General features: G+C 47.1%; 1 pseudogene across 1 annotated transcript; it reads left to right on the top strand.

The window, feature by feature from the left end:
• The first annotated feature begins 271 nt into the window (after window positions 1-271).
• Window positions 272-20,709, top strand: LOC308163717 (fibroblast growth factor 18-like; annotated as a pseudogene). Its single transcript has 2 exons — window positions 272-798; window positions 20,608-20,709. The product of its transcript is annotated as a fibroblast growth factor 18-like (transcript).
• Window positions 20,710-21,705: the final 996 nt, after the last annotated feature.

A 21,705-nucleotide genomic window follows, 5' to 3' on the forward strand; every position in this document is an offset into this window, starting at 1 on the left:
AGCCCAGAGGGTAGCCCTCCGGTCACAGTGGCCCGGCCGCCCTCTCCTCCTCACACCCCGCCCTGCCTGCCCGCGCCCACACACCCATCCCCGCCGGGGGAAGCGGGCCACGCCGCCGATGCCAACGGGAGTGTCCGCTGACTCTTTGACCCTCCACTCCGTCCAACGGATTATAAACACAGACAGAGAACACTCTCCGTACTGTCGGACCGCCTCTGGCCGAGCGAGGGGACTGACTCCGGGCAAAGTTCCGTAGTGGAGGGGGGAAGCGATGTGGCCCCTTCTCCCCACGCTGGTTGTCTTATGTATCCAGATGTTGCTGGTGATGTGCAATCCGTTACAGCAGCAGGTGTTTGGCGTGGACGGGGTGAACTTCAGCGTGCACGTGGAGAACCAGACGCGTGTCCGGGACGCCATGAGCCGCCGGCACCACCGGGTCTACCAGCTCTACAGCCGCACCAGCGGGAAGCACGTCCAGGTGCTGGGCCGGCGGATCAGCGCCCGCGGGGAGGACGGAGACAAATATGCTCGTAGTGGAGGCCGATACCTTTGGTAGCCAGGTGAGAATCCGAGGCAAGGAGACCAACTTCTACCTGTGCATGAACCGCCGCGGCAAGCTGGTGGGGAAGAAGGCCAGTAACCGCAGTGCAGACTGCGTCTTCGTGGAGAAGGTCCTGGAGAACCACTACACGGCGCTGATGTCTGCGCGCTACTCCGGCTGGTACGTGGGCTTCACCAAGAGGGGGCGCCCTCGCCGCGGCCCCCACACCCTGCCCAACCAGCAGGATGTCCACTTCCGTCTGAGTTGGTTTATCCCCTCCGGAGCTCTGAAGTTCCCACAGGTACAGAAGCAGTCTGACAATCTTCCTGAGATATGGCTGAAAAGTCAAAACCCACCACCACAACCCAGAAACACAGCAACTTTGTGTCCGAGCCAATGGGAACAAAGTCTGTGAGAGATGTTCCAGGGATTGGGACAGGCCATGGCAGACAGCTGGAGAACAAGGGCTACCACACGGCCAGTGAGATGTTGGGTCAGCTCCTGGTGTCGAAGAGAGACCCGGTGGTGTTCAAAGGCTGGCTGGAGGATGCGACTGGGGCCAATTCCAGGACCCAGACACAAGCCTACAACGGTCTCAATGAGTGGGTCGACAACAACATGTAGACCAACATTTTTTTTTTGTAAACACTTTTTGTGTTCATTTCTGAATGTCTGTGTCGTTATCTTTTTGTTCAGCTTCTCTCTGCATTGCTATGACTGTTTGTAACCCATAACAGTTCTTGATGGCTATACCGTTCCTGTGTTTTGCCTAAAAGTTTTTTCTCTCCCCTTTTGACATAATTAATGTACGTTAATTAGTGATGTCTGCTGCCTGCTGTATTGACCAGACTGTTACTATAAAAGAGTGTTCTGTGTTTACCTACCTGGATAAATAAAATGCATTTTTTCTTTTGAAAAAATAAAAAAATAAAAAAATAAATAAAAATAAATAAACGGGCTGGGTGCAGTGTTGGTACAACACACTGGACTCGGAACGGCCCCCACACCCTGCCCAACCAGCAGGATGTCCACTTCCGTCTGAGTTGGTTTATCCCCTCCGGAGCTCTGAAGTTCCCACAGGTACAGAGGCAGTCTGACAATCTTCCTGAGATATGGCTGAAAAGTCAAAACCCACCACCACAACCCAGAAACACAGCAACTTTGTGTCCGAGCCAATGGGAACAAAGTCTGTGAGAGATGTTCCAGGGATTGGGACAGGCCATGGCAGACAGCTGGAGAACAAGGGCTACCACACGGCCAGTGAGATGTTGGGTCAGCTCCTGGTGTCGAAGAGAGACCCGGTGGTGTTCAAAGGCTGGCTGGAGGATGCGACTGGGGCCAATTCCAGGACCCAGACACAAGCCTACAACGGTTTCAATGAGTGGGTCGACAACAACATGTAGACCAACATTTTTTTTTTGTAAACACTTTTTGTGTTCATTTCTGAATGTCTGTGTCGTTATCTTTTTTTGTTCAGCTTCTCTCTGCATTGCTATGACTGTTTGTAACCCATAACAGTTCTTGATGGCTATACCGTTCCTGTGTTTTGCCTAAAAGTTTTTTCTCTCCCCTTTTGACATAATTAATGTACGTTAATTAGTGATGTCTGCTGCCTGCTGTATTGACCAGACTGTTACTATAAAAGAGTGTTCTGTGTTTACCTACCTGGATAAATAAAATGCATTTTTTCTTTTGAAAAAAAAAAAAAAAAAAAAAAAAAAAAAAAAAAACGGGCTGGGTGCAGTGTTGGTACAACACACTGGACTCGGAACGGCCCCCACACCCTGCCCAACCAGCAGGATGTCCACTTCCGTCTGAGTTGGTTTATCCCCTCCGGAGCTCTGAAGTTCCCACAGGTACAGAGGCAGTCTGACAATCTTCCTGAGATATGGCTGAAAAGTCAAAACCCACCACCACAACCCAGAAACACAGCAACTTTGTGTCCGAGCCAATGGGAACAAAGTCTGTGAGAGATGTTCCAGGGATTGGGACAGGCCATGGCAGACAGCTGGAGAACAAGGGCTACCACACGGCCAGTGAGATGTTGGGTCAGCTCCTGGTGTCGAAGAGAGACCCGGTGGTGTTCAAAGGCTGGCTGGAGGATGCGACTGGGGCCAATTCCAGGACCCAGACACAAGCCTACAACGGTCTCAATGAGTGGGTCGACAACAACATGTAGACCAACATTTTTTTTTTGTAAACACTTTTTGTGTTCATTTCTGAATGTCTGTGTCGTTATCTTTTTTTGTTCAGCTTCTCTCTGCATTGCTATGACTGTTTGTAACCCATAACAGTTCTTGATGGCTATACCGTTCCTGTGTTTTGCCTAAAAGTTTTTTCTCTCCCCTTTTGACATAATTAATGTACGTTAATTAGTGATGTCTGCTGCCTGCTGTATTGACCAGACTGTTACTATAAAAGAGTGTTCTGTGTTTACTTACCTGGATAAATAAAATGCATTTTTTCTTTTGAAAAAAATAAAAAATAAAATAAAAAATAAAAAAATAAACGGGCTGGGTGCAGTGTTGGTACAACACACTGGACTCGGAACGGCCCCCACACCCTGCCCAACCAGCAGGATGTCCACTTCCGTCTGAGTTGGTTTATCCCCTCCGGAGCTCTGAAGTTCCCACAGGTACAGAGGCAGTCTGACAATCTTCCTGAGATATGGCTGAAAAGTCAAAACCCACCACCACAACCCAGAAACACAGCAACTTTGTGTCCGAGCCAATGGGAACAAAGTCTGTGAGAGATGTTCCAGGGATTGGGACAGGCCATGGCAGACAGCTGGAGAACAAGGGCTACCACACGGCCAGTGAGATGTTGGGTCAGCTCCTGGTGTCGAAGAGAGACCCGGTGGTGTTCAAAGGCTGGCTGGAGGATGCGACTGGGGCCAATTCCAGGACCCAGACACAAGTCTACAACGGTCTCAATGAGTGGGTCGACAACAACATGTATACCAACATTTTTTTTTTGTAAACACTTTTTGTGTTCATTTCTGAATGTCTGTGTCGTTATCTTTTTTTGTTCAGCTTCTCTCTGCATTGCTATGACTGTTTGTAACCCATAACAGTTCTTGATGGCTATACCGTTCCTGTGTTTTGCCTAAAAGTTTTTTCTCTCCCCTTTTGACATAATTAATGTACGTTAATTAGTGATGTCTGCTGCCTGCTGTATTGACCAGACTGTTACTATAAAAGAGTGTTCTGTGTTTACCTACCTGGATAAATAAAATGCATTTTTTCTTTTGAAAAAAAAAAAAAAAAAAAAAACGGGCTGGGTGCAGTGTTGGTACAACACACTGGACTCGGAACGGCCCCCACACCCTGCCCAACCAGCAGGATGTCCACTTCCGTCTGAGTTGGTTTATCCCCTCCGGAGCTCTGAAGTTCCCACAGGTACAGAGGCAGTCTGACAATCTTCCTGAGATATGGCTGAAAAGTCAGAACCCACCACCACAACCCAGAAACACAGCAACTTTGTGTCCGAGCCAATGGGAACAAAGTCTGTGAGAGATGTTCCAGGGATTGGGACAGGCCATGGCAGACAGCTGGAGAACAAGGGCTACCACACGGCCAGTGAGATGTTGGGTCAGCTCCTGGTGTCGAAGAGAGACCCGGTGGTGTTCAAAGGCTGGCTGGAGGATGCGACTGGGGCCAATTCCAGGACCCAGACACAAGCCTACAACGGTCTCAATGAGTGGGTCGACAACAACATGTAGACCAACATTTTTTTTTTGTAAACACTTTTTGTGTTCATTTCTGAATGTCTGTGTCGTTATCTTTTTTTGTTCAGCTTCTCTCTGCATTGCTATGACTGTTTGTAACCCATAACAGTTCTTGATGGCTATACCGTTCCTGTGTTTTGCCTAAAAGTTTTTTCTCTCCCCTTTTGACATAATTAATGTACGTTAATTAGTGATGTCTGCTGCCTGCTGTATTGACCAGACTGTTACTATAAAAGAGTGTTCTGTGTTTACCTACCTGGATAAATAAAATGCATTTTTTCTTTTGAAAAAAAAAAAAAAAAAAAAAAAAAAAAAAAAAACGGGCTGGGTGCAGTGTTGGTACAACACACTGGACTCGGAACGGCCCCCACACCCTGCCCAACCAGCAGGATGTCCACTTCCGTCTGAGTTGGTTTATCCCCTCCGGAGCTCTGAAGTTCCCACAGGTACAGAGGCAGTCTGACAATCTTCCTGAGATATGGCTGAAAAGTCAAAACCCACCACCACAACCCAGAAACACAGCAACTTTGTGTCCGAGCCAATGGGAACAAAGTCTGTGAGAGATGTTCCAGGGATTGGGACAGGCCATGGCAGACAGCTGGAGAACAAGGGCTACCACACGGCCAGTGAGATGTTGGGTCAGCTCCTGGTGTCGAAGAGAGACCCGGTGGTGTTCAAAGGCTGGCTGGAGGATGCGACTGGGGCCAATTCCAGGACCCAGACACAAGCCTACAACGGTCTCAATGAGTGGGTCGACAACAACATGTAGACCAACATTTTTTTTTTGTAAACACTTTTTGTGTTCATTTCTGAATGTCTGTGTCGTTATCTTTTTTTGTTCAGCTTCTCTCTGCATTGCTATGACTGTTTGTAACCCATAACAGTTCTTGATGGCTATACCGTTCCTGTGTTTTGCCTAAAAGTTTTTTCTCTCCCCTTTTGACATAATTAATGTACGTTAATTAGTGATGTCTGCTGCCTGCTGTATTGACCAGACTGTTACTATAAAAGAGTGTTCTGTGTTTACTTACCTGGATAAATAAAATGCATTTTTTCTTTTGAAAAAAATAAAAAATAAAATAAAAAATAAAAAAATAAACGGGCTGGGTGCAGTGTTGGTACAACACACTGGACTCGGAACGGCCCCCACACCCTGCCCAACCAGCAGGATGTCCACTTCCGTCTGAGTTGGTTTATCCCCTCCGGAGCTCTGAAGTTCCCACAGGTACAGAGGCAGTCTGACAATCTTCCTGAGATATGGCTGAAAAGTCAAAACCCACCACCACAACCCAGAAACACAGCAACTTTGTGTCCGAGCCAATGGGAACAAAGTCTGTGAGAGATGTTCCAGGGATTGGGACAGGCCATGGCAGACAGCTGGAGAACAAGGGCTACCACACGGCCAGTGAGATGTTGGGTCAGCTCCTGGTGTCGAAGAGAGACCCGGTGGTGTTCAAAGGCTGGCTGGAGGATGCGACTGGGGCCAATTCCAGGACCCAGACACAAGCCTACAACGGTCTCAATGAGTGGGTCGACAACAACATGTAGACCAACATTTTTTTTTTGTAAACACTTTTTGTGTTCATTTCTGAATGTCTGTGTCGTTATCTTTTTTTGTTCAGCTTCTCTCTGCATTGCTATGACTGTTTGTAACCCATAACAGTTCTTGATGGCTATACCGTTCCTGTGTTTTGCCTAAAAGTTTTTTCTCTCCCCTTTTGACATAATTAATGTACGTTAATTAGTGATGTCTGCTGCCTGCTGTATTGACCAGACTGTTACTATAAAAGAGTGTTCTGTGTTTACCTACCTGGATAAATAAAATGCATTTTTTCTTTTGAAAAAAAAAAAAAAAAAAAAAAACGGGCTGGGTGCAGTGTTGGTACAACACACTGGACTCGGAACGGCCCCCACACCCTGCCCAACCAGCAGGATGTCCACTTCCGTCTGAGTTGGTTTATCCCCTCCGGAGCTCTGAAGTTCCCACAGGTACAGAGGCAGTCTGACAATCTTCCTGAGATATGGCTGAAAAGTCAAAACCCACCACCACAACCCAGAAACACAGCAACTTTGTGTCCGAGCCAATGGGAACAAAGTCTGTGAGAGATGTTCCAGGGATTGGGACAGGCCATGGCAGACAGCTGGAGAACAAGGGCTACCACACGGCCAGTGAGATGTTGGGTCAGCTCCTGGTGTCGAAGAGAGACCCGGTGGTGTTCAAAGGCTGGCTGGAGGATGCGACTGGGGCCAATTCCAGGACCCAGACACAAGCCTACAACGGTCTCAATGAGTGGGTCGACAACAACATGTAGAGCAACATTTTTTTTTTGTAAACACTTTTTGTGTTCATTTCTGAATGTCTGTGTCGTTATCTTTTTTTGTTCAGCTTCTCTCTGCATTGCTATGACTGTTTGTAACCCATAACAGTTCTTGATGGCTATACCGTTCCTGTGTTTTGCCTAAAAGTTTTTTCTCTCCCCTTTTGACATAATTAATGTACGTTAATTAGTGATGTCTGCTGCCTGCTGTATTGACCAGACTGTTACTATAAAAGAGTGTTCTGTGTTTACCTACCTGGATAAATAAAATGCATTTTTTCTTTTGAAAAAAAATAAAAATAAAAAATAAAATAAAAAAATAAACGGGCTGGGTGCAGTGTTGGTACAACACACTGGACTCGGAACGGCCCCCACACCCTGCCCAACCAGCAGGATGTCCACTTCCGTCTGAGTTGGTTTATCCCCTCCGGAGCTCTGAAGTTCCCACAGGTACAGAGGCAGTCTGACAATCTTCCTGAGATATGGCTGAAAAGTCAAAACCCACCACCACAACCCAGAAACACAGCAACTTTGTGTCCGAGCCAATGGGAACAAAGTCTGTGAGAGATGTTCCAGGGATTGGGACAGGCCATGGCAGACAGCTGGAGAACAAGGGCTACCACACGGCCAGTGAGATGTTGGGTCAGCTCCTGGTGTCGAAGAGAGACCCGGTGGTGTTCAAAGGCTGGCTGGAGGATGCGACTGGGGCCAATTCCAGGACCCAGACACAAGCCTACAACGGTCTCAATGAGTGGGTCGACAACAACATGTAGACCAACATTTTTTTTTTGTAAACACTTTTTGTGTTCATTTCTGAATGTCTGTGTCGTTATCTTTTTTTGTTCAGCTTCTCTCTGCATTGCTATGACTGTTTGTAACCCATAACAGTTCTTGATGGCTATACCGTTCCTGTGTTTTGCCTAAAAGTTTTTTCTCTCCCCTTTTGACATAATTAATGTACGTTAATTAGTGATGTCTGCTGCCTGCTGTATTGACCAGACTGTTACTATAAAAGAGTGTTCTGTGTTTACTTACCTGGATAAATAAAATGCATTTTTTCTTTTGAAAAAAATAAAAAATAAAATAAAAAATAAAAAAATAAACGGGCTGGGTGCAGTGTTGGTACAACACACTGGACTCGGAACGGCCCCCACACCCTGCCCAACCAGCAGGATGTCCACTTCCGTCTGAGTTGGTTTATCCCCTCCGGAGCTCTGAAGTTCCCACAGGTACAGAGGCAGTCTGACAATCTTCCTGAGATATGGCTGAAAAGTCAAAACCCACCACCACAACCCAGAAACACAGCAACTTTGTGTCCGAGCCAATGGGAACAAAGTCTGTGAGAGATGTTCCAGGGATTGGGACAGGCCATGGCAGACAGCTGGAGAACAAGGGCTACCACACGGCCAGTGAGATGTTGGGTCAGCTCCTGGTGTCGAAGAGAGACCCGGTGGTGTTCAAAGGCTGGCTGGAGGATGCGACTGGGGCCAATTCCAGGACCCAGACACAAGTCTACAACGGTCTCAATGAGTGGGTCGACAACAACATGTAGACCAACATTTTTTTTTTGTAAACACTTTTTGTGTTCATTTCTGAATGTCTGTGTCGTTATCTTTTTTTGTTCAGCTTCTCTCTGCATTGCTATGACTGTTTGTAACCCATAACAGTTCTTGATGGCTATACCGTTCCTGTGTTTTGCCTAAAAGTTTTTTCTCTCCCCTTTTGACATAATTAATGTACGTTAATTAGTGATGTCTGCTGCCTGCTGTATTGACCAGACTGTTACTATAAAAGAGTGTTCTGTGTTTACCTACCTGGATAAATAAAATGCATTTTTTCTTTTGAAAAAAAAAAAAAAAAAAAAAACGGGCTGGGTGCAGTGTTGGTACAACACACTGGACTCGGAACGGCCCCCACACCCTGCCCAACCAGCAGGATGTCCACTTCCGTCTGAGTTGGTTTATCCCCTCCGGAGCTCTGAAGTTCCCACAGGTACAGAGGCAGTCTGACAATCTTCCTGAGATATGGCTGAAAAGTCAGAACCCACCACCACAACCCAGAAACACAGCAACTTTGTGTCCGAGCCAATGGGAACAAAGTCTGTGAGAGATGTTCCAGGGATTGGGACAGGCCATGGCAGACAGCTGGAGAACAAGGGCTACCACACGGCCAGTGAGATGTTGGGTCAGCTCCTGGTGTCGAAGAGAGACCCGGTGGTGTTCAAAGGCTGGCTGGAGGATGCGACTGGGGCCAATTCCAGGACCCAGACACAAGCCTACAACGGTCTCAATGAGTGGGTCGACAACAACATGTAGAGCAACATTTTTTTTTTGTAAACACTTTTTGTGTTCATTTCTGAATGTCTGTGTCGTTATCTTTTTTTGTTCAGCTTCTCTCTGCATTGCTATGACTGTTTGTAACCCATAACAGTTCTTGATGGCTATACCGTTCCTGTGTTTTGCCTAAAAGTTTTTTCTCTCCCCTTTTGACATAATTAATGTACGTTAATTAGTGATGTCTGCTGCCTGCTGTATTGACCAGACTGTTACTATAAAAGAGTGTTCTGTGTTTACCTACCTGGATAAATAAAATGCATTTTTTCTTTTGAAAAAATAAAAAAATAAAAAATAAATAAATAAATAAACGGGCTGGGTGCAGTGTTGGTACAACACACTGGACTCGGAACGGCCCCCACACCCTGCCCAACCAGCAGGATGTCCACTTCCGTCTGAGTTGGTTTATCCCCTCCGGAGCTCTGAAGTTCCCACAGGTACAGAGGCAGTCTGACAATCTTCCTGAGATATGGCTGAAAAGTCAAAACCCACCACCACAACCCAGAAACACAGCAACTTTGTGTCCGAGCCAATGGGAACAAAGTCTGTGAGAGATGTTCCAGGGATTGGGACAGGCCATGGCAGACAGCTGGAGAACAAGGGCTACCACACGGCCAGTGAGATGTTGGGTCAGCTCCTGGTGTCGAAGAGAGACCCGGTGGTGTTCAAAGGCTGGCTGGAGGATGCGACTGGGGCCAATTCCAGGACCCAGACACAAGCCTACAACGGTCTCAATGAGTGGGTCGACAACAACATGTAGACCAACATTTTTTTTTTGTAAACACTTTTTGTGTTCATTTCTGAATGTCTGTGTCGTTATCTTTTTTTGTTCAGCTTCTCTCTGCATTGCTATGACTGTTTGTAACCCATAACAGTTCTTGATGGCTATACCGTTCCTGTGTTTTGCCTAAAAGTTTTTTCTCTCCCCTTTTGACATAATTAATGTACGTTAATTAGTGATGTCTGCTGCCTGCTGTATTGACCAGACTGTTACTATAAAAGAGTGTTCTGTGTTTACTTACCTGGATAAATAAAATTCATTTTTTCTTTTGAAAAAAATAAAAAATAAAATAAAAAATAAAAAAATAAACGGGCTGGGTGCAGTGTTGGTACAACACACTGGACTCGGAACGGCCCCCACACCCTGCCCAACCAGCAGGATGTCCACTTCCGTCTGAGTTGGTTTATCCCCTCCGGAGCTCTGAAGTTCCCACAGGTACAGAGGCAGTCTGACAATCTTCCTGAGATATGGCTGAAAAGTCAAAACCCACCACCACAACCCAGAAACACAGCAACTTTGTGTCCGAGCCAATGGGAACAAAGTCTGTGAGAGATGTTCCAGGGATTGGGACAGGCCATGGCAGACAGCTGGAGAACAAGGGCTACCACACGGCCAGTGAGATGTTGGGTCAGCTCCTGGTGTCGAAGAGAGACCCGGTGGTGTTCAAAGGCTGGCTGGAGGATGCGACTGGGGCCAATTCCAGGACCCAGACACAAGCCTACAACGGTCTCAATGAGTGGGTCGACAAAAACATGTAGAGCAACATTTTTTTTTTGTAAACACTTTTTGTGTTCATTTCTGAATGTCTGTGTCGTTATCTTTTTTTGTTCAGCTTCTCTCTGCATTGCTATGACTGTTTGTAACCCATAACAGTTCTTGATGGCTATACCGTTCCTGTGTTTTGCCTAAAAGTTTTTTCTCTCCCCTTTTGACATAATTAATGTACGTTAATTAGTGATGTCTGCTGCCTGCTGTATTGACCAGACTGTTACTATAAAAGAGTGTTCTGTGTTTACCTACCTGGATAAATAAAATGCATTTTTTCTTTTGAAAAAAAATAAAAATAAAAAATAAAATAAAAAAATAAACGGGCTGGGTGCAGTGTTGGTACAACACACTGGACTCGGAACGGCCCCCACACCCTGCCCAACCAGCAGGATGTCCACTTCCGTCTGAGTTGGTTTATCCCCTCCGGAGCTCTGAAGTTCCCACAGGTACAGAGGCAGTCTGACAATCTTCCTGAGATATGGCTGAAAAGTCAAAACCCACCACCACAACCCAGAAACACAGCAACTTTGTGTCCGAGCCAATGGGAACAAAGTCTGTGAGAGATGTTCCAGGGATTGGGACAGGCCATGGCAGACAGCTGGAGAACAAGGGCTACCACACGGCCAGTGAGATGTTGGGTCAGCTCCTGGTGTCGAAGAGAGACCCGGTGGTGTTCAAAGGCTGGCTGGAGGATGCGACTGGGGCCAATTCCAGGACCCAGACACAAGCCTACAACGGTCTCAATGAGTGGGTCGACAACAACATGTAGACCAACATTTTTTTTTTGTAAACACTTTTTGTGTTCATTTCTGAATGTCTGTGTCGTTATCTTTTTTTGTTCAGCTTCTCTCTGCATTGCTATGACTGTTTGTAACCCATAACAGTTCTTGATGGCTATACCGTTCCTGTGTTTTGCCTAAAAGTTTTTTCTCTCCCCTTTTGACATAATTAATGTACGTTAATTAGTGATGTCTGCTGCCTGCTGTATTGACCAGACTGTTACTATAAAAGAGTGTTCTGTGTTTACTTACCTGGATAAATAAAATTCATTTTTTCTTTTGAAAAAAATAAAAAATAAAATAAAAAATAAAAAAATAAACGGGCTGGGTGCAGTGTTGGTACAACACACTGGACTCGGAACGGCCCCCACACCCTGCCCAACCAGCAGGATGTCCACTTCCGTCTGAGTTGGTTTATCCCCTCCGGAGCTCTGAAGTTCCCACAGGTACAGAGGCAGTCTGACAATCTTCCTGAGATATGGCTGAAAAGTCAAAACCCACCACCACAACCCAGAAACACAGCAACTTTGTGTCCGAGCCAATGGGAACAAAGTCTGTGAGAGATGTTCCAGGGATTGGGACAGGCCATGGCAGACAGCTGGAGAACAAGGGCTACCACACGGCCAGTGAGATGTTGGGTCAGCTCCTGGTGTCGAAGAGAGACCCGGTGGTGTTCAAAGGCTGGCTGGAGGATGCGACTGGGGCCAATTCCAGGACCCAGACACAAGCCTACAACGGTCTCAATGAGTGGGTCGACAACAACATGTAGACCAACATTTTTTTTTTGTAAACACTTTTTGTGTTCATTTCTGAATGTCTGTGTCGTTATCTTTTTTTGTTCAGCTTCTCTCTGCATTGCTATGACTGTTTGTAACCCATAACAGTTCTTGATGGCTATACCGTTCCTGTGTTTTGCCTAAAAGTTTTTTCTCTCCCCTTTTGACATAATTAATGTACGTTAATTAGTGATGTCTGCTGCCTGCTGTATTGACCAGACTGTTACTATAAAAGAGTGTTCTGTGTTTACTTACCTGGATAAATAAAATGCATTTTTTCTTTTGAAAAAAATAAAAAATAAAATAAAAAATAAAAAAATAAACGGGCTGGGTGCAGTGTTGGTACAACACACTGGACTCGGAACGGCCCCCACACCCTGCCCAACCAGCAGGATGTCCACTTCCGTCTGAGTTGGTTTATCCCCTCCGGAGCTCTGAAGTTCCCACAGGTACAGAGGCAGTCTGACAATCTTCCTGAGATATGGCTGAAAAGTCAAAACCCACCACCACAACCCAGAAACACAGCAACTTTGTGTCCGAGCCAATGGGAACAAAGTCTGTGAGAGATGTTCCAGGGATTGGGACAGGCCATGGCAGACAGCTGGAGAACAAGGGCTACCACACGGCCAGTGAGATGTTGGGTCAGCTCCTGGTGTCGAAGAGAGACCCGGTGGTGTTCAAAGGCTGGCTGGAGGATGCGACTGGGGCCAATTCCAGGACCCAGACACAAGCCTACAACGGTCTCAATGAGTGGGTCGACAACAACATGTAGAGCAACATTTTTTTTTTGTAAACACTTTTTGTGTTCATTTCTGAATGTCTGTGTCGTTATCTTTTTTTGTTCAGCTTCTCTCTGCATTGCTATGACTGTTTGTAACCCATAACAGTTCTTGATGGCTATACCGTTCCTGTGTTTTGCCTAAAAGTTTTTTCTCTCCCCTTTTGACATAATTAATGTACGTTAATTAGTGATGTCTGCTGCCTGCTGTATTGACCAGACTGTTACTATAAAAGAGTGTTCTGTGTTTACCTACCTGGATAAATAAAATGCATTTTTTCTTTTGAAAAAATAAAAAAATAAAAAAAATTAAAATAAATAAACGGGCTGGGTGCAGTGTTGGTACAACACACTGGACTCGGAACGGCCCCCACACCCTGCCCAACCAGCAGGATGTCCACTTCCGTCTGAGTTGGTTTATCCCCTCCGGAGCTCTGAAGTTCCCACAGGTACAGAGGCAGTCTGACAATCTTCCTGAGATATGGCTGAAAAGTCAAAACCCACCACCACAACCCAGAAACACAGCAACTTTGTGTCCGAGCCAATGGGAACAAAGTCTGTGAGAGATGTTCCAGGGATTGGGACAGGCCATGGCAGACAGCTGGAGAACAAGGGCTACCACACGGCCAGTGAGATGTTGGGTCAGCTCCTGGTGTCGAAGAGAGACCCGGTGGTGTTCAAAGGCTGGCTGGAGGATGCGACTGGGGCCAATTCCAGGACCCAGACACAAGCCTACAACGGTCTCAATGAGTGGGTCGACAACAACATGTAGACCAACATTTTTTTTTTGTAAACACTTTTTGTGTTCATTTCTGAATGTCTGTGTCGTTATCTTTTTTTGTTCAGCTTCTCTCTGCATTGCTATGACTGTTTGTAACCCATAACAGTTCTTGATGGCTATACCGTTCCTGTGTTTTGCCTAAAAGTTTTTTCTCTCCCCTTTTGACATAATTAATGTACGTTAATTAGTGATGTCTGCTGCCTGCTGTATTGACCAGACTGTTACTATAAAAGAGTGTTCTGTGTTTACCTACCTGGATAAATAAAATGCATTTTTTCTTTTGAAAAAAAAAAAAAAACGGGCTGGGTGCAGTGTTGGTACAACACACTGGACTCGGAACGGCCCCCACACCCTGCCCAACCAGCAGGATGTCCACTTCCGTCTGAGTTGGTTTATCCCCTCCGGAGCTCTGAAGTTCCCACAGGTACAGAGGCAGTCTGACAATCTTCCTGAGATATGGCTGAAAAGTCAAAACCCACCACCACAACCCAGAAACACAGCAACTTTGTGTCCGAGCCAATGGGAACAAAGTCTGTGAGAGATGTTCCAGGGATTGGGACAGGCCATGGCAGACAGCTGGAGAACAAGGGCTACCACACGGCCAGTGAGATGTTGGGTCAGCTCCTGGTGTCGAAGAGAGACCCGGTGGTGTTCAAAGGCTGGCTGGAGGATGCGACTGGGGCCAATTCCAGGACCCAGACACAAGCCTACAACGGTCTCAATGAGTGGGTCGACAACAACATGTAGACCAACATTTTTTTTTTGTAAACACTTTTTGTGTTCATTTCTGAATGTCTGTGTCGTTATCTTTTTTTGTTCAGCTTCTCTCTGCATTGCTATGACTGTTTGTAACCCATAACAGTTCTTGATGGCTATACCGTTCCTGTGTTTTGCCTAAAAGTTTTTTCTCTCCCCTTTTGACATAATTAATGTACGTTAATTAGTGATGTCTGCTGCCTGCTGTATTGACCAGACTGTTACTATAAAAGAGTGTTCTGTGTTTACCTACCTGGATAAATAAAATGCATTTTTTCTTTTGAAAAAAAATAAAAATAAAAAATAAAATAAAAAAATAAACGGGCTGGGTGCAGTGTTGGTACAACACACTGGACTCGGAACGGCCCCCACACCCTGCCCAACCAGCAGGATGTCCACTTCCGTCTGAGTTGGTTTATCCCCTCCGGAGCTCTGAAGTTCCCACAGGTACAGAGGCAGTCTGACAATCTTCCTGAGATATGGCTGAAAAGTCAAAACCCACCACCACAACCCAGAAACACAGCAACTTTGTGTCCGAGCCAATGGGAACAAAGTCTGTGAGAGATGTTCCAGGGATTGGGACAGGCCATGGCAGACAGCTGGAGAACAAGGGCTACCACACGGCCAGTGAGATGTTGGGTCAGCTCCTGGTGTCGAAGAGAGACCCGGTGGTGTTCAAAGGCTGGCTGGAGGATGCGACTGGGGCCAATTCCAGGACCCAGACACAAGCCTACAACGGTCTCAATGAGTGGGTCGACAACAACATGTAGACCAACATTTTTTTTTTGTAAACACTTTTTGTGTTCATTTCTGAATGTCTGTGTCGTTATCTTTTTTTGTTCAGCTTCTCTCTGCATTGCTATGACTGTTTGTAACCCATAACAGTTCTTGATGGCTATACCGTTCCTGTGTTTTGCCTAAAAGTTTTTTCTCTCCCCTTTTGACATAATTAATGTACGTTAATTAGTGATGTCTGCTGCCTGCTGTATTGACCAGACTGTTACTATAAAAGAGTGTTCTGTGTTTACCTACCTGGATAAATAAAATGCATTTTTTCTTTTGAAAAAAAATAAAAATAAAAAATAAAATAAAAAAATAAACGGGCTGGGTGCAGTGTTGGTACAACACACTGGACTCGGAACGGCCCCCACACCCTGCCCAACCAGCAGGATGTCCACTTCCGTCTGAGTTGGTTTATCCCCTCCGGAGCTCTGAAGTTCCCACAGGTACAGAGGCAGTCTGACAATCTTCCTGAGATATGGCTGAAAAGTCAAAACCCACCACCACAACCCAGAAACACAGCAACTTTGTGTCCGAGCCAATGGGAACAAAGTCTGTGAGAGATGTTCCAGGGATTGGGACAGGCCATGGCAGACAGCTGGAGAACAAGGGCTACCACACGGCCAGTGAGATGTTGGGTCAGCTCCTGGTGTCGAAGAGAGACCCGGTGGTGTTCAAAGGCTGGCTGGAGGATGCGACTGGGGCCAATTCCAGGACCCAGACACAAGCCTACAACGGTCTCAATGAGTGGGTCGACAACAACATGTAGACCAACATTTTTTTTTTGTAAACACTTTTTGTGTTCATTTCTGAATGTCTGTGTCGTTATCTTTTTTTGTTCAGCTTCTCTCTGCATTGCTATGACTGTTTGTAACCCATAACAGTTCTTGATGGCTATACCGTTCCTGTGTTTTGCCTAAAAGTTTTTTCTCTCCCCTTTTGACATAATTAATGTACGTTAATTAGTGATGTCTGCTGCCTGCTGTATTGACCAGACTGTTACTATAAAAGAGTGTTCTGTGTTTACCTACCTGGATAAATAAAATGCATTTTTTCTTTTGAAAAAAAAAAATAAATAAATAAAAAAAAAATAAACGGGCTGGGTGCAGTGTTGGTACAACACACTGGACTCGGAACGGCCCCCACACCCTGCCCAACCAGCAGGATGTCCACTTCCGTCTGAGTTGGTTTATCCCCTCCGGAGCTCTGAAGTTCCCACAGGTACAGAGGCAGTCTGACAATCTTCCTGAGATATGGCTGAAAAGTCAAAACCCACCACCACAACCCAGAAACACAGCAACTTTGTGTCCGAGCCAATGGGAACAAAGTCTGTGAGAGATGTTCCAGGGATTGGGACAGGCCATGGCAGACAGCTGGAGAACAAGGGCTACCACACGGCCAGTGAGATGTTGGGTCAGCTCCTGGTGTCGAAGAGAGACCCGGTGGTGTTCAAAGGCTGGCTGGAGGATGCGACTGGGGCCAATTCCAGGACCCAGACACAAGCCTACAACGGTCTCAATGAGTGGGTCGACAACAACATGTAGACCAACATTTTTTTTTTGTAAACACTTTTTGTGTTCATTTCTGAATGTCTGTGTCGTTATCTTTTTTTGTTCAGCTTCTCTCTGCATTGCTATGACTGTTTGTAACCCATAACAGTTCTTGATGGCTATACCGTTCCTGTGTTTTGCCTAAAAGTTTTTTCTCTCCCCTTTTGACATAATTAATGTACGTTAATTAGTGATGTCTGCTGCCTGCTGTATTGACCAGACTGTTACTATAAAAGAGTGTTCTGTGTTTACCTACCTGGATAAATAAAATGCATTTTTTCTTTTGAAAAAAAAAAAAAAAAAAAAAAAAAAACGGGCTGGGTGCAGTGTTGGTACAACACACTGGACTCGGAACGGCCCCCACACCCTGCCCAACCAGCAGGATGTCCACTTCCGTCTGAGTTGGTTTATCCCCTCCGGAGCTCTGAAGTTCCCACAGGTACAGAGGCAGTCTGACAATCTTCCTGAGATATGGCTGAAAAGTCAAAACCCACCACCACAACCCAGAAACACAGCAACTTTGTGTCCGAGCCAATGGGAACAAAGTCTGTGAGAGATGTTCCAGGGATTGGGACAGGCCATGGCAGACAGCTGGAGAACAAGGGCTACCACACGGCCAGTGAGATGTTGGGTCAGCTCCTGGTGTCGAAGAGAGACCCGGTGGTGTTCAAAGGCTGGCTGGAGGATGCGACTGGGGCCAATTCCAGGACCCAGACACAAGCCTACAACGGTCTCAATGAGTCGGTCGACAACAACATGTAGACCAACATTTTTTTTTTGTAAACACTTTTTGTGTTCATTTCTGAATGTCTGTGTCGTTATCTTTTTTTGTTCAGCTTCTCTCTGCATTGCTATGACTGTTTGTAACCCATAACAGTTCTTGATGGCTATACCGTTCCTGTGTTTTGCCTAAAAGTTTTTTCTCTCCCCTTTTGACATAATTAATGTACGTTAATTAGTGATGTCTGCTGCCTGCTGTATTGACCAGACTGTTACTATAAAAGAGTGTTCTGTGTTTACCTACCTGGATAAATAAAATGCATTTTTTCTTTTGAAAAAAAAATAAAAAAAAAAAAATAATAAAAATAAACGGGCTGGGTGCAGTGTTGGTACAACACACTGGACTCGGAACGGAAGAGGTCCTGGCCTTCGCCAGCCGCAGTTTGAATCATGCAGAGAGGAACTACTCAACCACAGAGCAGGAATGCCTGGCGGTAGTCTGGGCTCTGGAAAAGTGGAGGCATTACTTGGAAGGCAGGTTTTTCACTGTGGTAACAGACCACTCCTCCCTGGTGTGGGTCTTCAAAACCCAAAAACCCAGCACCCGACTCATCCGATGGGCTCTCCGACTACAGGAGTTCACCTTTACAGTGGAGTACAGGAAAGGGAAATATAACACAGTCCCCGACGCTCTATCCAGAGCCCCGGCAGACCCCTCCTGTCTGACCACACCCACCTGTGCCATCCTGCCATCCCATTGGGAAACTGGGAAGGACCTACATGTTTCTGATTAAACCATCTGGAAGGCCCAGCAAGCCGACCCAGTCATCCAGAGGCTGTATGAGAACATCACAAACACAGGCGAGGTTGAGGTAAACTCTACCACCAGATTCACCATCTTGGAGGACAACGTCTATAGAGTGGTCCACCTACCTCACAAGACCTTGTACCAGGTGTACATTCCTCCCCCTCTGCGACAACAGCTGCTGCAGACCTTCCACGAGGACCCCTTGGCTGGGCATCTGGGCAGGTTTAAGACCTACAAGAGGCTACAGGCTCTGGCTTACTGGCCAAACCTCAGTTTGGATGTCAAACAGCATGTCCAGCGTTGTCAAGTGTGCCAGCAGTATAAGCCTGAGAGCCGGAAGCCTGCCGGGAAGCTCCAGCAGACCATAGTCCATCGGCCCTGGGAGATGTTAGGAGTCGACCTGATGGGCCCATTCCCTAGGAGTTCGAAGGGAAACATCTACCTCCTTGTGTTTGTGGACTATTACTCCCGGTGGGTGGAGCTCTTTGCCCTGCGGCGGGCCACTCCCCGCTGGGGAGTCCCTGAGTACATCCTCTCCGACCAAGGGTCGCAGTTCGTCTCTTCGGTGTTTGAAGCCACTTGCAAACAGTGGAATGTGGCACAGAAGAGGACGACAGCGTACCACCCCCAGACCAATCTGACGGAGAGGATCAACAGAAACCTGAAGACTATGATAGCCTCATATGTCGGGGACAACCACAAAGGCTGGGACAAACACCTGCCGGAGTTTCGGTTTGCACTGAATTCAGCTGTCCATGAATCAACTGGTGTGACACCTGCCGAAGCTAATCTGTGCAGACCGATCCGAGGACCCATGGAGGTCATGCTGCTGCCAAGGACTTGCACCCCTGATGCCCCAGCCTACAAGAAGGAAAGTCAGCTCCGTGAATTGCATGACTATGTGGATGGCAAGCTGAAGCAGGCTCGACAGAAGCAGAAACAGCACTACGACAAACATCGGAGGGAGGTGGCGTACGTGGATAAAGACAGGGTGTGGATGCGCTCTCACCCCTATTCAAAAGCCGCACGGTCCTTCTCGGCCAAGATCGCACCACGTTGGAAGGGACCTTACCGTGTCATCCAGAAAGTGGGCCCTCTCCCGTATGAGGTTGTACTGGAAGAGACAGGAGAGGACCATCGAGCGGTCAATGTTGCCAGACTTAAACCCTGCTACCCGTCGGCTGCTGAAGTGGAGGAGGAAGAGCGTCGTCGGGTCCTTGAGTTTTTTGAGGATGGCAGTGATGAGGAGACCTTCATAGGTTTTCCATCCGAGGACTGTCCGCTACGAGACCATCCCTCCAGCACTGCTCTAAGCCACGTGAAGACTGACCGTCAGCGGGTTTTGGACATCTTCGCTGAGGAGAGTGAGGAGGAAGACTTCAAAGGTTTTCCATCCGAGGACTGTCCGCTACCAGACCATCCCTCCAGCACTGCTCTAAGCCACGTGAAGACTGACCGTCAGCGGGTTTTGGACATCTTCGCTGAGGAGAGTGAGGAGGAAGACTTCAAAGGTTTTGAGTGAAATACCATATCCAAAGTGGATTGGAGTACGCCTACCCCATGGTCCGGCTTTTTCTAAAGGGGAGGGAGTGTGGCGATTCTGCCATGTCTCCGCCGCCGACTGTCACTTCCACATTTTTTTCACACGCCGTCACACGTCACACGCTGCCGGTATCCAGTCGTAAATCAGCCAATCCCCGTTCTCGACAGACGACGGGAAATGATAAGGTGTCTCTCACCGAGTGCTGAGGGCGGAATGATTCAAACAAACCAGGAAGTGGATTATTCCGTCCGTTCGTGTTTGTGCCGCAGTTCGGGTTCGCTGTCTGCGTCTCGGTATGTTTTAGCCTACTCGGACCGCGAAGAGCTGGATGATACTTTTTGATACAATGCCCCGTAAGGATACACCGTAAGGATACAGTTGGATATAAGGCCGTGGAATGTCATACGCTTACACCGGAGCTGGGGAGAGAGCAGTAGAGGCTCATCTTAAGCAGCGGGGGTAACCCGACACCACTAAGCTATCGGACTGACAGACTGTTAAAACTGTAAGTCTTGCGTTCGTTGTGTGGGAGCGGGGTGAGATACAATTGACGGTGATTGAGCTGAACTGAACTTTTGGGGTTGTGATGAACTGTTGAGTCGATGTTTTGAGAGTTCTTTGTTTATTGTGACAATACAGTACCACCTGAATTGCAACACATGTCCTTGTGTACTAATTTTCGTCTGTTGTGCAATGCTATAATATTACAATATCCTATTCACCTGTGTATAACAAAAAAGGGTTCATGTTTTGATGCATGTAGCGCTTGTAACGGTAACTTGACTAAAGACTGACTAAACCAACCCCACACTAACTAAAATTGTCAGGCCTCGCCCTGACTGGCACCCCGGACAACGAAGTCAACGAGTAAAACCGTTACCCCCCCGGAGAGCAGCCTGACCTGCAGCCCTTCCGCTTCACCACCGTCAGCAAGAGGAGCAAGAGGGTGCGGGCCACTGGCCCCCGCTAACGGCTAACGCCAACCCGCCTTGCCCACCCCCTGTCTGTACCCGCTCATCTCTACACCCCCACACCACTCCTGTCACAGGACACCCCTCCCCCCACCCCCCACCTAACGCTTCCCTCTACTGGGATAAAAATGTACCTTCTTCCGGACCCTGACGAATGCTAACCGGGCTAGCGCTAGAACCGCTAAGTTGCCTGTAAGCCCTGCTAGCTGTCCCAGTTCCGCTTCCTTCTGTCCCTATCGTGTTCATTCACCGGGCATGCTAACCGTTAATGGCTAACCCTGCTATCAGACCCAGTCCATCACTGACAGCTCGTTGGCCTGGCCTACTCCCCTGCACAACCCAGGAACATTGACAGGTAGTAGTTATCCCGTTAATCTCCTTGGTTCAGTGGTTAGCGCGGCCGGTGGTAATGCGGGAGATCGGGGTTCGACTCCCGCATGGAAGGAAGGAATTCTCCGCTACAAGAGCATAAAGAGTTCCCTCGTTAGCAGCTCCGCCAAGGGAGTTAACTCTCTTGGTCTAATGGTTAGCGCGGCCGTCGGTTATGTGGGAGGTCGGGGTTCAACTCCCGCATGGGGCGAGTTACACTAGAAGATTCCCGTTCGCTACACTGGAATAAAAAATATTTGCTTGTAGGAATGTAGTCATTTCTTGTGACACCAGTTGTGGTCCATTATCAGAAACCAGCTGAAGGGAAGACCCGAAACGGCTGAAGATCTCTCCAAGCTTTTTGTAATGTTATAAGATCCTGTATGAGGCCCCGTTAACAGCTCCTCCAAGGGAGTTAACTCTCTTGGTCTAATGGTTAGGGCGGCCGTCGGTTATGCGGGAGATCGGGGTTCGATTCCCGCATTGGGCGAGTTACACTACCAGTCTCCGTTCGCTACACTGGTGTCAGAAGTGGGATGGAAGGAAGGCCATCGGAGAGGCGTGTCCATGTGAGGGACTTGACATAGTGAAGCGTGAGGGCACGCTCTCCCGAACGGTGAGGGTAG

This window comes from Nansenia antarctica (genome assembly GCF_963989245.1).
Source record: "Nansenia antarctica genome assembly, chromosome: 8".
Taxonomy (NCBI): Eukaryota; Metazoa; Chordata; class Actinopteri; order Argentiniformes; family Microstomatidae; genus Nansenia; species Nansenia antarctica.